General features: G+C 39.9%; 1 protein-coding gene and 1 long non-coding RNA gene across 3 annotated transcripts in view; both read left to right on the forward strand.

Annotated features, from left to right (window-relative positions):
* The window catches only part of DENND1A (DENN domain containing 1A), a 537,858-nt gene that overhangs the window by 116,107 nt on the left and 397,834 nt on the right, over positions 1–23,917 (forward strand). The window lies entirely within an intron of this gene.
* LOC145545066 (uncharacterized) lies at positions 17,729–22,190 on the forward strand. Its single transcript, XR_014081847.1, has 2 exons — positions 17,729–21,566; positions 21,944–22,190. It is a non-coding gene; the product is annotated as an uncharacterized LOC145545066 (long non-coding RNA).

Raw genomic sequence — 23,917 nt, forward strand, 5'->3', positions numbered from 1 at the left:
AATATAATAAAAGTTGATCAGCTTATGTTACTGTTATTGTTGTTGTTCAGTCACTAAGTCTCAGTGACCCCACGGACTGCAGCACAGCAGGCTTCCTTGTCCTTAACTATATCCTGGAGTTTGCTCAGATTCATGTTCATTGAGTCAGTGATGCTATCTAACCATCTCATCCTCTACCGCCCTCTTCTCCTTTTGCTTTCAGTCTTTTCCAGCAACAGGGTCTTTTCCAGTGAGTCGGCTCTTTGCATCAGGTTGCCAAAGTACTGGAGCTTCAGCTTTAGCATCAGTCCTTCCAGTGAGTATTCAGGACTGATTTCCTTTAGGATGGACTGATTTGATCTCCTTGCAGTCCAAGGGACTCTTCTCAAGAGTCTTCTCTAGCACCACAATTCGAAAGCATCAGTTCTTCGGTGCTCAGCCTTCTTTATGGTCAAGCCCTCACAATCATACTTGTCTATTGGAAAAGCCATAGCTTTGACTATATGGATCTTTGTCAGCAAAAGTGATATGTCTGATTTTTAATATGCCTTTTAGGTTTGTCATAGCTTTTCTTCCAAGGAGCAAGCATCTTTTAATTTCATGGCTGCAATCACTGTCCACAGTGATTTTGGAGCCCCCAAAATAAAGTCTATCACTCTTTCCATTGTTCCCCTGTCTATTTGCCATGCAGTGATGGGACTGGATGCCATGATCTTAGATTTTTGAATGTTGAGTTTTAAGCCAGCTTTTTCACTCTCCTCCTTCACCCTCATCAAAAGGCTCTTTAGTTCCTTTACACTTTCTCCCATTAGGGTGGTGTCATCTGCATATCTGAAGCTGTTGATATTTTCTCTCAGCAATCTTGATTCCAGCTTGTGAGTTATCTAGCTCAACATTTTGCATGGTGTACTCTACATATAAGTTAAATAATCAGGGTGACAGTATACAGCCTTGATGTACTCCTTCCCAGGTTTGAACTAGTCCATTGTTCCATGTCTGGTTCTAACTGTTGCTTCTTGCCCAGCATACAGACTTCTCAAGAGGCAGGTATGGTGGTCTGGTATTCCCATCTCTCAGAGAATTTTCCACAGTTTGTTGTGATCCACACAGTCAAAGGCTTCAGTATAGTCAATGAAGCAGAAGCAGATTTTTTTGGAATTTTCTTGCTTTATCTATGATCCAACAGATGCTGGCAGTTTGACCTCTGGTTCCTCTGCCATTTCTCAACCTAGCTTGTACATCTGAAGTTCTCGGTTCACATACCATTGAAGCCTAGCTTGAAGGATTTTGAGCATAACCTCACTGGCATGTGAAATAAGTACAGTTGTATGGTAATTTGTACATTCTTTGACACTGCCCTTCTCTGAGAAATCTCTCAGATTCTCTGAGTATGAAAACTGACCTTTTCCAGTCCTGTGGCCACTGCTGAGTTTTCCAAATTTGCTGACTTATTGAGTGCAGCACTTTAACAGCATCATCTTTTAGGATTTGAAATAGCTCAGCTGGAATTCCATCACCTCCACTAGCCTTGTTTGTAGTAATGCTTCCTAAGGCCCACTTGACTTCAAACTCTAAGATGTCTGGCTCTAGGTAAGTGACCACATCATTGTGGTTATCTTGGTCATTAAGACCTTTTTTAAATAGCTCTTCTGTGTATTGTTGCCATCTCTTTTTAATCTCTTCTTCTTCTGTTAGCTTCTTATCGTTTCTGTCCTTTATTGAGCCTATCCTTGCATGAAATGTTCCCTTGATATCTCCCAATTTTCTTGAGATCTCTAGTCTTTCCCATTCTATGTTACTATTTCAACTTACATATGGATGATTAGTATTTTCAAGTGTTTGTCTTCACATAAAAAGATATGCTCTTCCTCAAGCCTCCCAACATGTGGACCAGTGTGCTGTTTACTATTTATATTCTCCTACCGTGAAATCTGTGTAATTTTACATCTGCTATTATAATTTGGTATAAAGATGAGTTATCTTTAAAAGCAGTTCTAGGGACAGTAATAATCTCTGATCTTGCAGGCCAAAGATCGGTTCTCAGTCTTGTCCCTGACACTTAATTTGTGCCCTCATTAATAGCCTAAGCTCTGAACCTCAACTTTGTCGTTTTTGAAATGATAATAGTAACACCTGGAGTTGTTTATGTAGAGAGTTTGGACATTTTTAGAACAGGGCAGTATTCTCTTGCTGTAGCCTGTGGAGTTCTGCTGGAAGTGACCTGCTCCTTCAGCCTTGAGTGAGGATCACAAGTGAGAGAGAGAGAGAGATCAGTTAGCCATTGACACCTCTTTCCATCCCAGAGATTGTGTTTTTGCCTCTGAGAAGGTGTGGAGTTAGTGGGACTGATGAGCACTACTGTCTGCATTTAGAATACCTCTTTTTATTTTCCTCTTTTATGTATCTACTATATTTCTTTAACTTTTTCACTGAGTTGTTTTGAGGATTTTATGGATGCTAAACCTTGTGAAAACTCTTTGAAAACTGTCCAGTCCTTTGTGAATTCAAAGTAAGATGATATTTGCCTCTATTCAAGGGACAATTGAAATGAATCACTCTGTGGCCCCCAAGCCTAGTGTTAGAGACAGGTAATTATTTGTATTCCTCCAAATTGTTTTGATATTTGTCACAGATTTTTGATCCCCAGATTAGCATTCCCAGTTAACAAAGAGTCATGTTGAATAAAATTATAAACTACTTATTTGAAACTATAAATCTCCTGAGAAACAGCTTCATCCACAGCATTTAACTTCTTAGTTTAACCTATAAAGCCTATTTCACCTTCTTTTTTTAATGGGGAGAGCTTGGTGCAGATGAAAGTTTGGACTTTGAAAACCTATATATTTGAAATTAAGTCTTGACTCTGTCACTTAATAGCTTCATAACCTTGGGGAAATCAGTTAACCTCTAAGATATGTTTTTTTCCATCTGTAAATTAAGAATAATATTGCTTATCTCATAGGATTGTTGTGAAAAGTAAAAAAGGAAATGTTAAGTTAGTTTGGGGTCCATTGCCAAATAGGCCCTCAATAATTGTTTCCATTTTCCTTATCCTCTGAATAGTTGCAGTAAGTTTTCCTATTCCTTCTAATTATTACACCAGTTTTTTTTGGGGGGGAATACAGACTGCTAGATTGTCCTGAAAGACTAAATTATAGGTATGTTTTAGCCTCTCCATATATTAGATATTGTATAATAAAGGAGAATAAGTCAGTTTGGAAAATTAGATAGAACATAATATTATATATCTTTAGGAATTCTTTTAGAAAACATGCTTTTAATAAAACATTTTACCCCTTTTGGGATTGTGGTGGGAGTTACTAGAGGTTATCCCTGATCTGCAGTAAAATGGCTATTTAGAATAACTGACTTTCTGATCCTTTTTAAGATTAAGACCTGTTCAATATGGTGCAGTTGTTTGTAGTCATGTGAATTTATTAAAACTAATTTTATGGTCAAATGTGTATTTGAGGGGAGTGTCAGACTTTATATAATTGCTGAGTATCTAATTAGGAATAGTGCTTGTGCTGGTCAGTGGTTCCTATTGATTTAAAAACAGAAGGTGCATATGTAGACAGTGCCTAGATTGTGTTAAGTTGGTTGCATTGTCATCTGACCCTATAGGAGAGCAAATTATATCTTGAACGAATAATTTTGAAGGATAAAGCTATTTGTGATATCTTTGTTAAGAAGGTACTGTTTTATTTCCATCATCTGAGTTTCAGTGACATTGAATGTCCTACCTAACCACAATACTTTTCTAGTGGGGTTTGGTCTTTATATGTTGAATCATTTTTAGTTTTATATTTCTAGTGAAAATAATTGTCAGTATTAGGTATTCATTTAAGGACTTTGAGTTCATTTGTTTTCAGCTAAAGTTGGAATCATTGGTAGACTCACAAATATATCATTCAGTGAATGTTTAGTTTTTCTTTAAATATTTTTTAGGTAGCATCACTTGGACAGAGGAAACTAGTGTGTATTGTTCTATTAATAAAGAAGTGGTTGTTCTCTGATTTGATTGTTTGAATTGTGTGAATTGGAGAGTAATGTTTTTTTAGCATGACACTTTGGGAACTGCTGCTTGGTTAGGATACTTTTGTTTCAAGGTCTCTTTGAGTCAGTTCCTATTAAACGTGAAATGTGACAACCTGTATAACAATGAGAATATTTGAACAATACAATACTTGTATTATTACTGTATGGCTTTGAGGAAAACCTCATACTGTGTCTAATTGAGTTTATTATGATTAATGAATTTTTTAAACCAAAGAGTACTTTTTGTTTTCTTGACCATTGAGTTTACATTTTTAAGTGGATTTAAAATATACTATAAAATATGTAGAATGAGAATTTGCAACCTAAAAGGTAATTATACAGCAGTTGTAGTATAGCATTTACAAAGAAATACTGTTAAAAATTATATTCTCAATAAGTCAGGCCTTAATAAATGGCAGGAGAAGGAAGAGGTGAAAAGTATTAAATAAACATATGCTTTCATTAACAGTTCCTGTGAATTTTTATAAAAGAATTGATCACAGTGAATTTATTTAGTAAATTATCAATGTCCATATTATATACCTCCTGAAGAATGCCTTGTAGTGTCATATTCTGAAACATATCATTAACTAAAATGGTGTTCTTTCCCTTTTTCACGAGAACAAAGAATTCAAATTTAGCTGCTTGATACTAGCTACATTATGTAAATTATTGTGGTAAATGTAACATTATGTAAAAATCTCCAGAGTAGTTACATGAGGATTTATATTGGTGAAATAATTTTTGTTTATGTACTAATGTCACTATGAATGACGCCTAGAGATGATTGCAGCAGTATCAAATGAGGCATTTCTTTTCTCTTAACATTGCAGTTATTGAGATCAGCATTTTCCTCGTGGCCTTTTTCTAAAACTAAGCTTTGGAAAGGAGAAGGAAGCTGTGAGATTGTGAAGTTTAGGGCTAGGTAAAAGTTTGGATTTGTGTCCCCATGAAATGCTCTTAAAGCTTGATATTTCATGATTCATAAAAGAAAGCTGGTAGAAATATCTGACCACTTTGTTCTTGCTTGGTATTTTCACTTGCTAGGTGGTCTGTTATCTGTTTGGATTCATTGTTTTTGTTGGATAAATGTGAATCAGGTCTTTTTCTTTGGATCTAAGAAAAATTAACCCAGTGTATTCTGGTATATTCTGTTCTGCCAAATTTACTAGCTATGACTTGTCATATTTCAAGGAATTAATACATATCAAACTATCAAACTCTTTCTCAAGGCATTTTTTTGGATGAGGAAGGCTTTGCCAACTGCCCTTAGGAGTTAAAGAGCAGAATGGGTGTCACCAGGCAGAGACAATTGGCTGTCCATTTGAAAAAAGTTTCCTACCTGCTCACACCATTCATAAAAATAAATTAAAGCTGGATTAAAGAACTGCCTTAAAAACAAAAATTCATAACTTTTCAAAGAAAATGTGAAAATATTTTTAAAGGTATAGATAGGAAAAAGATTTCTTGAAATAAGATATGGAAAAGCACAAATCATGAGGTAAAAGACTAGATTTGACCTCACTAACATTTAAAATTTTGGTATGGCAAAAAACAAAACAAAACAATAAACAAAACAAAATGATCAGATTGAAGGAAAAATTTGGCAAGGCTTGAGATCTAGAATAGCAAGGAAACTGAAAGAAATAAGTAGAAAACTAGACCAAAATATTAAATAGCAAGTCCAAAAGAAGAAATTAAAATAACCACCATGTGAAAAGATTACAGCACTAAAAATCAAGGAAATTCAAATCAAAACCATGAGATGCCATTTCATATGTGAGCCTGGCAGAAAAATTTTAAAGGTGAATAATAGCAAGTGTTGGTGAGCGTATCAGGAAACAAAAGCTCTTAAGTGCTGGTGAAAGTAAGTGGAGGGTATTCATACACTAGGAACCAGCAGTGTCACTTTTATATAGATAATGTAGAGAAATTATCACATGTGCACAAGGAGACGTAATCAAAAATGTTTATATGATTTTTTTTATGGTAGAAATATATTGAAAACTTAAATGGTCATCAGTAGGGGGAATAGATAAATTATGACATATTTGTAGTTGGAGAATATTATAGCAGTTAAAATGAATGAATCCAATCTACTTGAGACAAAACAAACAAACCTTAAAAATATAATTGTGAGTAAAAAAAGCAAGTTGAAAAATATCACATACAGTAAACCAGATATGGCATTGTTAAAAATACAAATCTATATTTTGTCATGGGTATATTTGTATGTATTAACTGTATAAAAGCACAAAGGGAAGGGCTCCACACCAACCTCAAGACAATGGTGACTTCCGAAAAGGGGAGGAAAATGGGATGAGGATGTAGGTGATGCTTTAACTGTATTTGTGGATAGGAATGTTGCAAAAAGTTAATATTTGTGTCATCACCTGATGAGTCAGAGAAAATGTGGTATATTCATGTAATAGGAAACTAGTAAACTGTAAAAAGGAACAAACTACTTATACGTGCCATGACATGGACGAACTTGAAAAACATTGTGCTAAGGGAAAGAAATAAGTAAGATGCAGAGACTACACATTGTATGATAATACCATTTAGATGAATGTCCAGAAAAAGCAAATCTGGGAAGATAGGGGGCAGATAGATTACTGCTTGTTTGGAACAGGAGTAGGAAAATAGATTAACAGTAAAGGGGCATGAGGGACTTCTTTAGTTTAATGGAGATGTTCTAAAACTGACTTAATGGTGATGATTTACAACTTGGTAAATTTACTAATAATTATTGAATTATACACTTTAAATGGGTAAATTATGTGATATGTGAAATGTACCAAAGACAAGTTATTAAAAAGTTAATATTTTTAAATCTCTGTGGCACTCAATATAAGAGTATTTCAGAGGTTCAACTAAAAATTATTAAAAAGGACACCTTTCCATATCCTTTATACATAGTTCTAATCAATTCATTATTTTTAAAAAGGTATTGGAAAATAAATAAATAAAAAGATATTGCAGTTTACAAAGATGTAAATCCACAAAGTTAATTGTAGAGGAGCCTGGTGGGTTACAGTCCATGGTGTTGCTCAAGAATCGGACATGACTTGGCAACTAAACAGCAAGAACAAATAGCTTAATGTATGTATATACTTGTATAACCCCTACCAAGGTCAAGTTCAGTTATGGTACAGCAGTGTGACTGTAGTTAACAATACTGAATTGTGTACCTAGTTGAAATTTGCTAAGCGTGTAGTTCTTAAGTGTTCTGACCACACATAAGAAAGGTAACTATATATTATATTAGGTAATGGATAGATTATTTAGCTTGATTGATTATTTCACAGTGTTGACATATTAATATGTCAAAGCATCAAGTTATACTTTAAATATATACAGTTTTTATTTGTCAGTTATACCTCAGTAAAGCTAGAAGATTCACTTGTGTGTCGTTCTAGTCAGTATCTTCCCTTCTCTTCCTGCCCGCAGAGGCCACTACTGTTTTGATTGTTATAACTATATATTAGTCTTGGTTTTCAAACTCCATATAAATGGGGTCATCTAGTTTCTTTTTTATTTATTTATTTATTTATTTATTTTTATAAATTTATTTATTTTAGTTGGGGGCTAATTACTTTACAATATTGTAATAGTTTTTGCCATACATTGACAAGAATCAGCCATGGGTTTACATGTGTTCCCCTTCCCGGACCCCCCACCCACCTCCCTCCCCCTCTCTTTTGATCAAAATTTATCCATGTTGTTGCATGTAGTTTGTTCTAATTGCTATATAGTATTGCGCTATAGGAATATACCACAGTTTATCTATCCCTCTGTTGACTGACACTTATTTTACCTACCATGTATGTCTTTTGATACACCTGTACACTTCTCTTGGCTATATGCCTGGAAGTGGAATTGCCGAGTCATAAGATGGGCGTATGTTTGTTTAGCCTACTTAAATATTGTCAAATAATTTCTAAAGTGGTTGTACCAATTTATTGTTCCTAACAGTATATGGAAGTTCTGGTTGTTCCACGTTCTCCTGAATCACTCTCAATGACTCTATAACATTCTGTTGCATAGATTTACCATAGTTTATTTAACTATTACCCCATGGATTATTTAGGTGGCTTTGTGTTTTCAGTATTTCATTGTTTTTTTCTTGGCCACCCCATGCAGCATGCGGAATCTTAGTTCCCCAATCAGGGATTAAACCTGTGTCCCCTGCATTGGAAGTGTGGAGTCTTAACCACTGACTGAACTGTCAGGAAAGTTCAATACTAGTGTTTTGAACAACACTCTAATGAATTTCTTTGTAGAAGACAGTGATCTCCATGAATTCCATGGATGCTTTCTTAGAAGTAAAATTGGTGATTTAAAAGGCATAGACATTTAAAATTGAGTATCTGCGCTGGTGAAAATTACCCTAAATTACTTTCTGTCCAACCATACTCTTAATTAAATATGAGAGTGCTTATTTCCCCACATTTTTGACTCCAGATGTTTCCCATACTTTGAACCTTTGCTAATCTGATGGGAGCAGAGGGAAGACAGAAGTTAAAAGATTGTAAAACTTCAGCATCTCTTTGTAACCCTTTTCTGGCATCTTTCAGGGTAGTGAGCTAAGGTTTTCAGTGTCCCATCTGTTTGGGAAATGCCTTCCATTTTGGAAGCTATGAGAGGAAAGGGAGGCCCAGTTGATTGTTTAACAAGGTCTGGTCAAGGCTTCAGGCAAGAAGGATAAAAGAATTAAAGTTGAAATTGAAATGTTGATTACCTTGGTAACTCTAGACTATGTTGATGTGAAAGAGAGCCAACACAGTTCTCTAGCATCTATGCTACTTTTCTTACAGTTCACCTATTCACCCTTCCTTTCCAAAGCTTCTTAATTTGTTGTACCTGGGTCATTTAAGGAGAGTATTTCTTGTGTTTTATCAAGGAGAAGCCACAGGATCTTGTCTCTTGATGCCTTCTTAGTGCCTAACACATCACTAATTGTGACATGTAAAAATAATCTTGCCATGAATGACCAACTAGTTCACTGGACCCCTTTTTTTCACTTGGGAAGGTAAATGTTGTCAGGGTAGTTTTGTTATGGAAATGCAAGTCCCTGTGCTTGATGCATGGAGAGACCAAACAATAACAGAATGTTAGAGTTTAGAACAGAGAAAGGTTTTTTACAGGGCCCAGCAAGGAGATGGGTGGCTCATGCCTGAAAAACTGCAAACTCCCCAAAAGCTTTCAGCAAAGCCCTTTTATAGGAAAGGTGAAGGAAGGCAACAGACTGGTTCCAAATAGGAAAAGGAGTACGTCAAGACTGTATATTGTCACCCTACTTATTTAACTTATATGCAGAGCACATCATGAGAAACGCTGGGCTGGAAGAAGCACAAGCTGGAATCAAGATTGCCGGGAGAAATATCAATAACCTCAGATATGCAGATGGCACCACCCTTACGGCAGAAAGCGAAGAAGAACTAAAGAGCCTCTTGATGAACGTGAAAGTGGAGAGTGAAAAAGTTGGCTTAAAGCTCAGCATTCAGAAAACTAAGATCATGGCATCTGGTCCCATCACTTCATGGGAAATAGATGGGGAAACAGTGGAAACAGTGTCAGACGTGATTTTTCTGGGCTCCAAAATCACTGCAGATGGTGACTGCAGCCATGAAATTAAAAGACACTTACTCCTTGGAAGGAAGGTTATGACCAACCTAGATAGCATATTTAAAAGCAGAGACATTACTTTGCCAACAAAGGTCCGTCTAGTCAAGGCTATGGTTTTTCCGGTGGTCATGTATGGATGTGAGAGTTGGATGGTGAAGATAGCTGAGTGCTGAAGAATTGATGCTTTTGAACTGTAGGAGAAGACTCTTGAGAGTCCCTTGGACTGCAAGAAGATCCAGCCAGTCCATCCTAAAGGAGATCAGTCCTGGGTGTTCATTGGAAGGACTGTTGTTGAAGCTGAAACTCCAGTACTTTGGCCACCTCATGCAAAGAGTTGACTCATTAGAAAAGACCCTAATGCTGGGAAGGATTGGGGGCAGGAGGAGAAGGGGACGACAGAGGATGAGATGACTAGATGGCATCACCGACTCGATGGACATGAGTTTGGGTAAACTCTGGGAGTTGGTGATGGACAGGGAGGCCTGGCGTGCTGCGATTCATGGGGTCGCAGAGAGTCAGACATGACTGAGCAACTGAACTGTACTGAGGGAGGGCATGGTTAGTTATTGCAAACTTTCTTGGTGTCAGATTCTTTTTTCTTGAGGTCAGGTCATGGTCAGGTAATGATGTTCCCATAAACCTCTCCCCCAAACAAATGTTATTCTCTGTTCTGACAAGAAAGGGCAAAGTTCTAAGACACAGTGTTCATCCTCCAAAGTCCTGGTCCTGGCTAAGAAGAGGCAGATCTCAGTTGGCAGCACTCTCAGGACCAGGTCTCCAGACACTGGACACTTGTTGCTGAGAGAGCTGGGCACCTAACCCAACTGACCCTTAGGCTGCCCAGAGAGCAGGAGTCTCACAGACTGCAGCCCAGGCAGACTGCCACTGCTATTAAGTCGCAGAGACAGGAGTTGGGGAAGAGGTTCACTGCTGCTTCAAGGCCTGGGCCCGGCCAGTGGGTGGCCTTGGCAAGGGCTCTGGAGCCCTGCAGGGGGCTGTGTCCTGCTGGCCTGAGCTGGGTGAGCTGGAGGTCCCCTGGGAGACCAGGGACCTGCCTCTTACCTCACTGTCCACCTGACCGCCACCACTCTGCTGACTGTTGGCTGAATAGCCCACTAATGGTCACTCATTGACACTTGGTTGCTTGTGGGAGGACTCACTGTGGTGCTAACCAATGGGTGAGCAGGACCACTAATGGTCCCGTGGTAATCGAAGCCTGCTAATGGGGTAGGGGTGGGGTAATGGCACACAGCAAAGGCTGTGTACTATGGTCTGTGTTTGGCCACACTCTGTTACAAATTTATAGGATTCAACAATCACAGATGGGAGAATGCATTCCCAAGACACTGACCACACCTCCCTACACATCCTAGCTGGTACACACCAACTCTGTATAACAGAGCAGGATGAGCACAGGCCTTAGCAGGCAGCCATTGCTGGGCCTCGTTACTCCACACCATGTTACTAGGCTCAGCCATTGGTTGGTGCCTCAATGGGCCCTACCCACAAGCAACCAACTGTCAGTGAGTGATGGTTAGTTGTCCTGCTCAGCTATTGGTCAGCACCACAGGTGCCCTGCCCACAAGTAACTGTCAATGAGGCACCATTAGGGAAGCGATTCAGCCAAGGGTCAGTGGTGTGGTGGTCATCAGGTGGAGAGTGAGGTAAGAGGCATATTCAGGCCTTCTCTTGAAGGCCCTCTGGCTCACCTAGCCTTGGGCCAGCAGGTGAGCTGAAGGGCCCAGGAGACAGACTGGGGACTATGCCCTGCAAGGCTCCTGAGTCCTCATTAAGGCCCTCCGCTAGCTTTGGGCCAGGCTTTGAGGCAATGGTGAATCCCTTCCCCCATCCCTGTTTCTGTGACCTAATGGCAGTGGCCATCTGCCTGGGTGGCAGTTTGTGGGACCTGGCCTCTGCCTTTTGGGTGACTTGAGGAGACTGAGGGCTAGTTGGGTTTGGTGCCTGGTTCCCTCAGGGCTGGCAGCTGGGCAGGGTATGGGAAACTAGTTGTGAAGGAACTGCCAACGGAGATCTGCCTCCTCTTAGCCAGGACTGGGACCTTGGAGGGTGAAAGTTGTGCCTTGGGACCTTGCCCTTTCCTGTCAAGACAGAGAATGTCATTTCTTTGATAGAGATTTACAGGAGCAGCATTACCTGACCATGACCTGACCTCAGGAATAAAGGATCTGACACCAAGAAGTCTGTAGCAACTAATCATGCCCCTCCCTCACCTTTTGCTTTTAAAGGGGCTTGCTGAAAGCTTTCAGTAACTTTGAGGTTCTTCGAGCATGAGCCACCCATCTCCTTGCATGAACCTGTAATAAACCTTTTTCTCTGTTCCAGACTCGAACGGTTAGTGTTGATTGGCCTCACTTTGTGTCGGGTACATGGACTTGTGATTCAGTGACACCTGCACCCCACTGCACCACCACGACCCTCTTCTTTGACCACACAGTCCAGGTAGCATTCCTTCTTCCAGTACCACCCTTTGGAAGACAAACCGTGTACTGCTGCCATGGTAGCTCAACACACACAACGAAGTTCAGCTATACTTCCTTTCTGGGGTCCCCTGGAACTTACAGGAATTAAGTCCACCTCATAAACTTTTCAGGATTTAGTAAAATAACGGATGTGAAACACTTTGAACATTGACTGGTATCTAGTAGATGCCTAACACCTTTCCCTCCATGCCACCCAGAGGTAGAAAGCATAAGAAAGCATATAAAAACAATAAACAACTTCTGAGGTAACCAACTGTTCAGTTCCTCTGATGGATCTTATGCTTATGTAGCAGAATTTTTACCAAAACTGTATGTATTCTCAGGCTGTACTTGAAATCCTGACCTTTCCCAGTCAGCCTTGCTGTATTGTTGGCTCCCATTTCTTTCCAGGTGAATGACTGATCTTTCACATTTGTCCTGTTTTCCTCATTAGGCCAGAGTGTTCCTTACTTATTCAGGCTGGACTCCTAGCCTGTCCTTGCCTTCAGTTGCCCATAATTAGCCCTATCCAAGAAGGTCCAATCTTGAGAACCAGTAACTGTCTTGAGAACTGTAACAGAGTGTGGCTGAGTGCAGCTCTTAACACATAGTCCTGGCTGTGTGCCATGACCCCCACACTCCATTACCAGGCAACGGTTACTACAGGACCCGTTAGTGGTCCTGCTCAGCCATTGGTCAGCACCACAGTGCGCCCCTCCCAAAAGCAACCAACTGTCAGTGAGTGATGGTTAGTGGGCTATTCGGCCAACAGTCAGCAGAGTGGTTGTGGTCAGGTGGACAGTGAGGTGAGAGACAGATCCCTGGTCTCCCAGGGGTCCTCCAGCTCACTCAGCCTCAGGCCAGCAGGTGGGCTGGGGAGCCCAGGAAACAGATTAGAGGGCTGTGTCCTGCAGGGCTCCAGAGCCCTCGCCAAGGCCACCCACTGGGCAGGCCCAGGCTTTGTGGCAGTGGTGAACCTCTTCCCCAATGCCTGTCTCTGTGACCCAATAGCAGTGGCAGTCTGCCTGGGTCACAGTCTGTGAGACCCCTCACCCTCTGGGCAGCCTAAGGGTCAGTTGGGTTAGGTGCCTGGTTCCCTCAGCAATGACAGCTGGCCAGCGTCTGGGGACCTGGCCCTGAAGGGGGCTGCCAACTGAGATCTACCTCCTCTTAGCTGGGACCTGGGAGAGTGAACGTTGTGTCATGGGACTTTGCCCTTTCTTGTTAGAACAGAGAATTAACATTTGTTTTGGTGGAGGTTACAGGAACATCATTACCTGACTGTGACCTGACCTCAAGAAAAAACGATCTGATACCAAGAAGTTTGCAACAATAACTATGCCCTCCCTCACCTTTCCTATTAAAGGGCTTTGCTGAAAGCTTTTGGGAATTTGGGGTTTTTCAGGCATGAGCTAACCGTCTCTTTGCAGGGCCCTGTAATAAACTTTTCTCTGAATTTATTCTGACGTTATTGTTTGGCCCTTCTTTGTCTTGCGCACAGGAACTTGCATTTCAGTAACAATTTCAGTAACCCCCGGATTGCAGCTGGGAAGAACCAGCCCTGACAAAGTGTCACTCCTATTCTCAGGGATGAGTTGCTTGTTTATTCAAATGTATTTATGTGAGAGATCACGTGAGCAAGTCTTAGGGAAGCAATAAGATGGCAGCTTTTGCTGCTGTACCTTTGTTTCAGTGAACCCTGAGCACAAGGTAGTTCTCTGAGAATCTAAGTTTACTCAGGCTTGGAAAAGAGTTACTTCTTCAGTAACTTGAAAGAAGTTACTGAAGCTTTGACAATGGTTAACTTTAGGCAGCATAGGATTGGTATTATTTTTCTTCCCTCCCCTTTCCCTTGTGTACTAGACTCTGCTGCCCACCTAACTGCTCTTCTACCTCCATTCCCCCCAACCCCAAACAAGCCACATATCCTGTAAGCCCTGTTTCTCAAGCCCTCGTTCCTCACCTATCTCCACTGAGCCATACCTCAGAATAGTTGTAGAACCCAGAAGCTAGGGGAACCTTGATGAATTACTCCTAGGAATTGGCTGACAGATTGGATCTGAGTGTGAGGAAAAGAACAGGAGTTCAGTGGTAGACATGTTAAATTTTAGATGTCTGTTAGATATCCAAGTGGAGATATTGAGTAGACTGATAAATGAGTCTGGAGTTGGGAGAGGTCAGAGCTGGAGAAATATGCAGTTAACAGTGCGTATTTGTTTGAAGTGATAAAACTGAGAGACCAGCAAAACAGACCACCAAGAAAAAGTGAAGTCCAAGGACTAAACTGTGGGGCTCTTCTTTCAGAATAGGTCGGTGAGAAGCCCAAGGAGCAGCAGTGGGACGGAGAACTGAGTCGCTCTGGAAGCCACATGAAGAAAGTGGTTCAAGGAGGAGGAAGCAGTCATGGTGTCAAATGTTGCTGAAGGTCAAGTAAGATGAAGACTGAAGATTAATTGATGTCAAGAGTAAGAGAGTCATTGGTACATGAGTTGTTTTAGAGAAGTGGTGGGGTGAAAGCTTGGTTGGCATGGTTCAAGAGAGTAAGAGAGTAGGAAATGGTGACAGTGAGTATAGATACTCTTTTGAGGAATATAGCTTTAAATAGGATGAGAGGCTGTATATTGTCACCCTGCTTATTCAACTTATATGCAAAGTACATCATGTGAAATGCTGGGCTGGATGAAGCACAAGCTGGAATCAAGATTGCCGGGAGAAATATCAATAACCTCAGATATGCAGATGATACCACCCTTATGGCAGAGTGAAGAAGAACTAAAGAGCCTCTTGATGAAAGTGAAAGAGGAGAATGAAAAAGTTGGCTTAAAGCTCAACATTCAGAAAACTAAGATCATGGCAAATAGATGGGGAAACAATGGGGACAGAGACTTTATTTTTTTGGGCTCCAAAATCACTGCAGATGGTGACTGCAGCCATGAAATTAAAAGATGCTTGCTCCCTGGAAGAAAAGTTATGACCAATCTAGACAGCTTATTAAAAAGCAGAGACATTACTTTACCAACTTTAAAGTTCTGTCTAGTCAAAGCTAGGGTTTTTCCAGTTGTCCTGTATGGATGTGAGAGTTGGACTGTAAAGAAAGCTGAGCGCCGAAGAATTGATGCTTTTGAACTGTGGTGTTGGAGAAGATTCTCGAGAGTCCCTTGGACTGCAAGGAGATCCAACCAGTCCATCCTAAAGGAAATCAGTGTTGAATATTCATTGGAAGGACTGATGCTGAAGCTGAAACTCCAATACTTTGGCCACCTGATGTGAATAATTGACTCAGTGGCAAAGACCTTGATGCTGGGCAAAATTGAAGGCAGGAGGAGAAGGGGACAACAGAGGATGAAATGGTTGGATGGCATCACCGATGCAATGGACATGAGTTTGAGTAGGCTCCGGTAGTTGGTGATGGACTGGAAGGCCTGGCATGCAGCAGTCCGTGGGGTCGCAAAGAGTCAGACATGACTGAGTGACTGAACTGACTGACTAAGGATGAGAGGAACGGAGAGGTAGCCATGGTGAGGAGGTGTGCTTGACCTTTTAAAAATATTGCAGAAAAAATAGTAGGTTTGCATGCTGATGGGGGAGATCCAGCAGAGAGGTAAAATTAATAGAACAAAAGAATTGGTGGAGCAGTATTTGAGTTGGTGAGAGGGGATATGATCCTAGTTCACAAGTGGAGGAGGGGTCTTTTCAGCCCCTGTGGACAGTTCTTCATAGTAATGGGATGAAGGCAGAGGCTTTGGCGTCAGAGATAATAAGTGGATAAAAGTGGCAGGGGAGGCTTGTGAGAGTTCTCTTCTGACTGTCCGATTTTCTCACTGGAGGGGGGAGTTAAGATAATTAGTGTTAATTGAGGTTGGGAAAGTTGGAGAAAGTATGACATAGTCATTAAGGAGAGTAAAAGAGTAATGACTTAAGGAAAATGTGGTATAATTACCAAGTCACATTAAAGCTCACTTACAGTGAGTAATCCAAATTTAAAGTTAGTCAGCACAATTGTGTGGATTTCTTTAGCCACAGTCAGGTACAAGGGTGCAGGTAGATAACTAGATTTAACAAGGATAGTGGTTTTGCCAGGTGAGGAGGACAAAGTAAGAGAGGCATGAAGGAGTCAAGGATGTCAGTGAAGAAACAGTTGCAAAATAGAATTTAGGCTAGCTAAGGAAGATAGTGTAGATTTGAGGTGGATGAAGGGCAGTGAAAAGATTGATAGAGTGTAGGTCATTGTGGAATTGAAGAATGAAGTTGGGATGCTTTAGAGAAGACTGAACTGAAGGAAAGGAGGTAGGTCATGGTTGGAGCCTGAGGTACTTGAGATTGTGATTATTGAGGGGGTTTCAGTTATTGGAACTGTAGAATTCAGGTTGGACCCTAGAAGTGAGTAGCTGAGATTGCTGGAGAACAAGTTCCTTGGGTGGGGAGGAGGGCAAAGAATCAAGAATTTTGGAATTTAGAAGCATCATCTAAGTGAATATGTAGCAAAATCAATAGGACCGTGGTGGGAGTAGTGACAGAGTGAGGGGCAGTGCACCAGGATCCATGAAGTTTGAAGAATGAAAATCAGTAGATGACCGCAGAGTTAGGAGGAGGAGTATAGTCTGGTGACTCTACTGAAATCTGGGGTTTTGGAAAATGAGAAAGTTTCTTGAAGTGACAACAAGGAGCAGAGACCACCTAGTCCACCTTCAGGTCAGCGGGAAGAGAAGTGGAGAGGGAACATTCACTGCTTGAGAGGGCTCACGAGGAAACCAGCTTCTGACCACAGTGAGGATGTGAGAATGTGTTGGGAACTTAGAAGTTGAGAGTTTTGCTGCCAGCTGACCATGAGTGCTAGAAAGACGTAAAGGAGCGTCTTGAGTCGGGGAGCAGTGTAAGTGAATGTGCCAGTTTGCTGTTCATTTACCAGTCGTGTGTAAAATTCACTGCTCTTTAGACGGTGGACATGGTTCCTTTCTAATTTTTTTAAGTGCTAGGGTGATTGAATATTAATTCATGTAAGAATATATAATTGGCCAAATGTATAAATTCTGATGTCTGACAGCATGGTCTGATTTAGACGTGAGAAGACGTCAGGTTTTGTAGGAAAGTAAGTTGATCAGGCGGGCTAGATTTGGGGATTTGTTTTTAAGTAGTAGAGATGAAATTGTGTGGGTTTGTCTTTTTTATAAATGTAATTTTATTTATTTTTGGCTGTGCTGGATCTTTGCTGCTGCTTGGGCTTTTCTCTAGTTTTGGTGAGCAGGGGTTATTCTCTAGTTGTGGTATGCAGGCTTCTCATTGTGATGGCTTCTCTAGTTGTGGAGCTTGGGCTCTAGGGTACATGGGCTTTAGTAATTGTGGTATACACATGGGGTCAATAGTTGTGGTTCCTGGGCTCTAGAGCACAGGCTCAATAGTTGTGATGCTTGGGCTTAGTTGCTCTGCAGCATGTGGAATCTTCCCAGACTAGTGAGTGAACCTGTGTCTCCTGCATTGGCAGGCAGATTCTTTACCATTGAGCCACCAGGGAAGTCCTGGGTGGGTTTGTCTTAATGGCCAGGCTAAGGATTCTAGCTTTTTAAAAACATGAAAGTCTTTAACCATATTAGAAGAACCAAACAGAGCTGTTTATTAAAATAGGAAGTTAATGAAGATGATCTGAATAATTCTTCAGAATGAGTCAAAGTGTGGTAAATAAAGCATGGTCAAGTTTAGTTCTGTACATTTTGGAGACCATCCGGGTTGGAGACCACCAGGATTTTAGGGAAAGTGACCAAGTTGTAACATATAAGACTACTCTCAAGAGTGTAGTCTCCACAGTAAGCCAAAGGAGTAAGAAATGGGAAAGTTACAGGGTTGTGTTTATGGGACTTTCAAATGATTTTGCTAACAGGATACTAGTAAAAACTAAAAGAACCATTCTGAAAAAAGTTAAATGTAGAATTACCATATGATCCAGCATTTCCTCTTCTAGATAATTATCCAAAAAAAGCAGGAATTCGAACAAATATCTGTATACACATGTTCATAGCAACATTATTCACAAAAGCCAGAAGATAGAAGAAACTCATGTCGATAGATAGATGAATGGAGAAACAAAATGTGGCATATATATACAATGGGATATTATTCAGCCTTAAAAAGAAAGGAAATTCTGACACATGCTACAACATGGATGAGCCTTGAAGACATTGCCAGGTGAAATAAGCCAGTCACAAAAGGACAAATATTGTATGACTCCACTAATGTGATGTACCTAGAGTAGTTAAATTCATAGAGGCAGAAAGAAGAATGGCGGTTACCAGGGGCTGGAGGAGGGGGAGGGAACAGTGGCCAATTTTTTTTTTAATGGGTTTGGAGTTTTAATTGGCAAAGGTGAAAGTTTTGGAAATGGATGATGGTGATGGTTATACAATAATGTGAATGATGTATAATGCTACTGAAGTGTACACTTAATGGTTAAAATGGCAAATTTTATGTTATGTATATTTTACCGTGCACACACACACAAAAGCGATAAAGGATGTAGGCACTGCTTCTCTAATGATACAGATAACAGCTAGGTAACAATGACTTGTTTCTCCAGGAAAGAAAGGCAGAATTTTGGTAAAGAAAATTGGCTGACAGGCATAGTATGTTTCCCTTGCTGGTGTGTCAGCTTTATCTATACTGTGTGTACTAGTTTGGCCTTAGTTCTCAGTGTAGTTTGGTTTAGAGGTACTTGGAAACACATTTTCTTATATAGGAAGACATTTTTTTTTTCCTGTGTTCTTATTTGTTTTGTTTAGCCAGTGACTTTTTTCATAGATGATACAAGGATAACCTCTAGCCTTCAAAATTACTCTGAATTTTTAATATGAACTTATCTTTGAAATATTGTATTTACTATTTGAATTGAGATCACTGCTGATGGTGATTGCAGCCATGAAATTAAAAGATGCTTACTCCTTGGAAGGAAGGTTATGACCAACCTAGATAGCTTATTTAAAAGCAGAGACATTACTTTGCCAACAAAGGTCCGTCTAGTCAAGGCTATGGTTTTTCCAGTGGTCATGTATGGATGTGAAAGTTGGATGATGAAGAAAGCTGAGCGCCGAAGAATTGAAGCTTTTGAATTGTGGTGTTGGAGAAGACTCTTGAGAGTCCCTTAGACTGCAAGGAGATCCAACCAGTCCATCCTAAAGGAGATCAGTCCTGGGTGTTCATTGGAAGGACTGATGTTGAAGCTGAAACTCTAATACTTTGGCCACCTCATGCGAAGAGTTGACTCATTGGAAAAGACCCTAATGCTGGGAAGGATTGGGGGCAGGAGGAGAAGGGGACAACGGAGGATGAGATGGTTGGATGGGATCACTAACTCAATGGACATGGGTTTGGGTAAACTCCGAGAGTTGGTGATGGACAGGGAGGCCCGGCGTGCTGAAATTCATGGGGCGTGCTGAAATTCATGGGGTCGCAAAGAGTCGGACACGACTGAGTAACTGAACTGATTTGAATTGAGTGTTAGTTACTTTGGAGTCATTTTATTTAGATCCTGAACTTGGCAAAAAATTTTAAATAGAGAATTGGAAAGCTCTCCTTCATAATCTGCTAAAGCATGTTTCATGATCACATGTTTTAGTTATTTGTCCAGCTGTATTCTTATTGTTGAGACACAACAATGACTAGAAGACAGATCAACAGGAGAACATAAATAAATAAAGGCAAAAATGAAAACCAGTGTTGGATTCTTAGTAGTCTGGTGGTTCTAGGCTGAATCCCAGCTCTGTTACTTAACTTTGAATTTGTTCTTAGTGAGTCTCACTTTTCTTATTTATAAAATAAGGCTACGTCTACTTTCCTGGCAGAGTTGTTGTTAGGATTAAATAAAATAATAAAATAAAACTACCTATGGCAACAACTGGAATACCTAGGCATTCAGGAAGTGGTAGCTGATAGCATTATAATTATTACTGCAAAAATCTTTAATAAAACTATTTCTGAAATCTAGAATGCAAACTTAGAAAGCAAAGGAATTAGCAGAAAGGTCCTTCAGTTTATACAAACATTCACCTCAGGGTTTCAATAAGTCTGGGAGAGTCCCTGGTGCATTTGATGTTTACAGATCATTAGCAAACAGATGCCAGGAGGCAAATAAACTGTAGCTAAAGGATTTTTGAACCACTGACAATGCAGAGAAAATAAATTTCTGATAAAGTTGTAATATTTCTAAGTAGGTAATAGGCAACGGGAAATTTTTAATTGGGTTTATAAAAGTTTATTTCAGGAACACATGAATTTCCAATTTGAGGTACACCTATACATCTGTAGCCGTCTAATTTATAGTGCTTGCTTATTTCTCCATTGGGGTTAATAATATAGCAACAACTAATATTTATTGTACGCTTACTATATGCCAGTGCATCTTTAGTAAGCCTGTGGCATTCAAAGGCTTCTTTTCAATTGGATGTTTTTAAATTGGCCTTTTATCCATTTGGAGAGACAGGATATTTAATCAATTTATTATATTCTATTTATTTTATTATGCCAAAATATCTGTTAGGTGTATATAATCTGTAAGACATTTTGTAGGAGACAAAGCTAAGTAAAACATGGACCCTGGATTCACAAATACTTATTCATTCTCTCCTAGGCTGTTCAGAAGGGGCCTGTGGTGGTATGAGGTGAACCCTGGTGTAGCCCTGGACTCTACACCTGACTCTGCCACTTTTCCCTGAAGTTTTTTCTGTCCTGGCCAGGACTAGGCTCAGTGCCCCTCTGCTAATCACTACAATAGCGTTTACCAGGCCTTGCGATGATTGCTGGTTTAATTCTTTGTATTCTGCATTAAGTTCTAAACTCGGAGAGAGCAAAGACTATGTCTTATTCATCAATGCAGCCAATCACAGAGGATTTGCACTGTGTATAAAGACTAATTTTCTAACTTTGAATGAGTGATAACTTACTGCCTTTTTAACTATGATAAAATTGTGATAGTCCCAATATCATAGCTTTGTCATGAGGATAAAATTAGACATTTTATGTAAAATGCCTGTTATACTGCTTGGCACATGATGTGAAAGTCACTCAGTCGTGTCCGACTCTTTGCGACCCCATGGACTATACAGTCCATGGGATTCTCCAGGCCAGAACACTGGAGTGGGTAGCCTTTTCCTTCTCCAGGGGATCGTGCCAACCCAAGGACCAAACCCAGGTCTCCTGCATTGCACACGCAGATTCTTTACCAGCTGAGCCATAAGTGAAGTCATGTGTAATTCCCCAGTAGAAGTGGAGAGACTGTCTTTTGTGTCAAGGTAAACGGTGAGGTGTGAGGGCTCTTGGAACTAACACTCTGTGGTTTTTCTTTAGCTGAGTTTTTGCCAGAAAAGAAGAGGTAACTTTTTTCTTGTTGGATTCAGGGATTGTCCAAGGCATGAGAACTCCCCTCCTGTTTGCTGCTGCTGCTAAGTCGCTTCAGTCGTGTCCGACCCTGTGCGACCCCATAGACGGCAGCCCACCAGGCTCCGCCGTCCCTGGGATTCTCCAGGCAAGAATACTGGAGTGGGTTGCCATTTCCTTCTCCAGTGCATGAAAGGGAAAAGTGAAAGTGAAGTCGCTCAGTCGTGTCCGACTCTTAGCGACCCCATGGACTGCAGCCTACCAGGCTCCTCCATCCATGGGATTTTCCAGGCAAGAGTACTGGAGTTGGGTGCCATTGCCTTCTCCGATTTCTTGACTAAGATAGGTTAAAACTCACTTGTTACTCTCAAGGAGTCTAGTCAAGGATTTATGGAAGGAAGGAGACAAGGGATCAACAAATACTGACTGCTGCTGCTGCTGCTGCTAAGTCTCTTCAGTTGTGTGCGACTCTGTGCGACCCCATAGACGGCAGCCCACCAGGCTCCACCGTCCCTGGGATTCTCCAGGCAAGAATACTGGAGTGGGCCCCTCCTGTTTACCAGGTTTTATTTGGTTGTACTTTCTCTTTCTTCTCCTCCTCCTCATGCTTATTCTAATTCTTATACACTTTCCACTTTTGATCAAGGGCTTCCGAGGTGGCACTAGTGGTAAAAAACAAACAAACAAAAAAAAACAAACCAAAAACCTGTTAGTGGTAAAGTCTCCTGCCAATGCAGAAGACTTAGGAGACAAGGGTTTGATCCCAGGGCTGGGGCTGAGTACATAGTGGGTACTCAGTCAATAGTTGTATTTGAGTAGATAATTAAGTTATCTCTTTTCACCAAATTTGACAAATGTAATGTATCTATTAATGAAGACCATGTGCAGTGATCCCACTTTAGTAGTACATAAAAGGCACAGCTGTTATTTAGATTATGTCTGAAGTAATTATTCACATTGGAATAAAAATCTGATACTTATGGTAATCTTTAAAAAGGTGGGGTAAAACTAATCTTAACTCCTAGAGAAATTAAATGGAAGCCTGAGATTATAACCATTAAAAACCGTCATCAATATTTATCAGTCTGATAGATTTTTACAGATTAGTTCCAAACTTTGAACCAGGGTAAGAAACCCTAAATACTTAAATAATAGTGAAATTTGAAAACCAGGATATTCAGTAGGAAACAAGGTAAGTGTAAGTGAATGTGTTCTTTTGACTTTTTTCCTCCTTTCCAGCACACCATCTCTTTTCTGTTTTAAATTTCCCTTTGGAATTTGACTTAGGCTTGATTTTTGGGTTTACACAGCAGAAATTTGGTTAATGATCAGATTTGTATTCCTGTAGTGAAATTGGTTTATGAGAAATATTTCAAATTATCAGTAAGTAGTGGTATTTGCTAGTCAAAATCTATCAGCATTCTCTAGAAAGATAGATGAAACTCTCTAGATTTTACTGCATAATGTCAATGGACTCATTATTTGTAGAACAGCTGATGCATTTAGTACTTGTTGATTCACTTAATTGGTAACTGCACTACATTCATAACTCCAACAACTGAAAACAATAGGTCAGTGTCTGTTGTTTATTCATAAATAGTCACATCGAAGCAGGATATGTCTGAAAGGCAAAATATGGTTAGTTTGAGGAGAAATCTGGCACGTGAATGGTTCCGTTGCTTAACATACTGAGGTGGGTTGTGCTCTCCTTTACTGAATAATGCTATTTGGATTTTCATTATAGGTGTAGATGGTGAACTGCTCCTGTGTTTATTAGGCTGGTTGCTGTGAATTAGTATTTGAATGTATTTTAAATGTTATTGTTGAGGGGAAAGTCTAGAATAGAAACATGGTTAAAAATTGGTGATGACTCAGTTTTTATGTCTTAACAGTTTTCATGTTTTAGAGCAAAACGGCAATCGCTAGAATAGATTTTTAAAGTAAGAAATTCCATTGGTATATGCAGGCTGAATGTTCATTTAAAGTACTTTGAAATGATTTTTTTAAAAATTAGTGAATTTCAGAAAAAAGCCTGCATTTTGGAATCAGTAATTTTTAAAATAGGTAGTTTATTTTATTTTTATTATTAATATTTTTTTAAAATTGTAGTAATAGTTGCTTCACATAGCTGAGTCAGTTTCTGCTGTACAGCAAATATCCCCTCTTTTTGGATTTCCTGCCCATTTAAGCCACTGCAAAGTACCAAGTAGAATTCCCTGTGCTATACAGTAGAGTAATTTTTAATGAATAATTTTTAAAAGAAAAGACAATATAAATCATTTTGTTTCATTATCATGGAAAAGGAAAATGTGTTTTTTTAAACTGTGTGAAACTTTTCTTTCAAAAATGTATTTTTTAAATAAGTGAATTTTGAGTCTTATAAATGAAATAATTTTCTAGAATGATTGCATTTAGTTAAAATGCTAAACTAA

This window comes from Giraffa tippelskirchi, chromosome 4 (assembly GCF_054371585.1).
Source record: "Giraffa tippelskirchi isolate mGirTip1 chromosome 4, T2T-mGirTip1v1.2.pri, whole genome shotgun sequence".
NCBI lineage: Eukaryota > Metazoa > Chordata > Mammalia > Artiodactyla > Giraffidae > Giraffa > Giraffa tippelskirchi.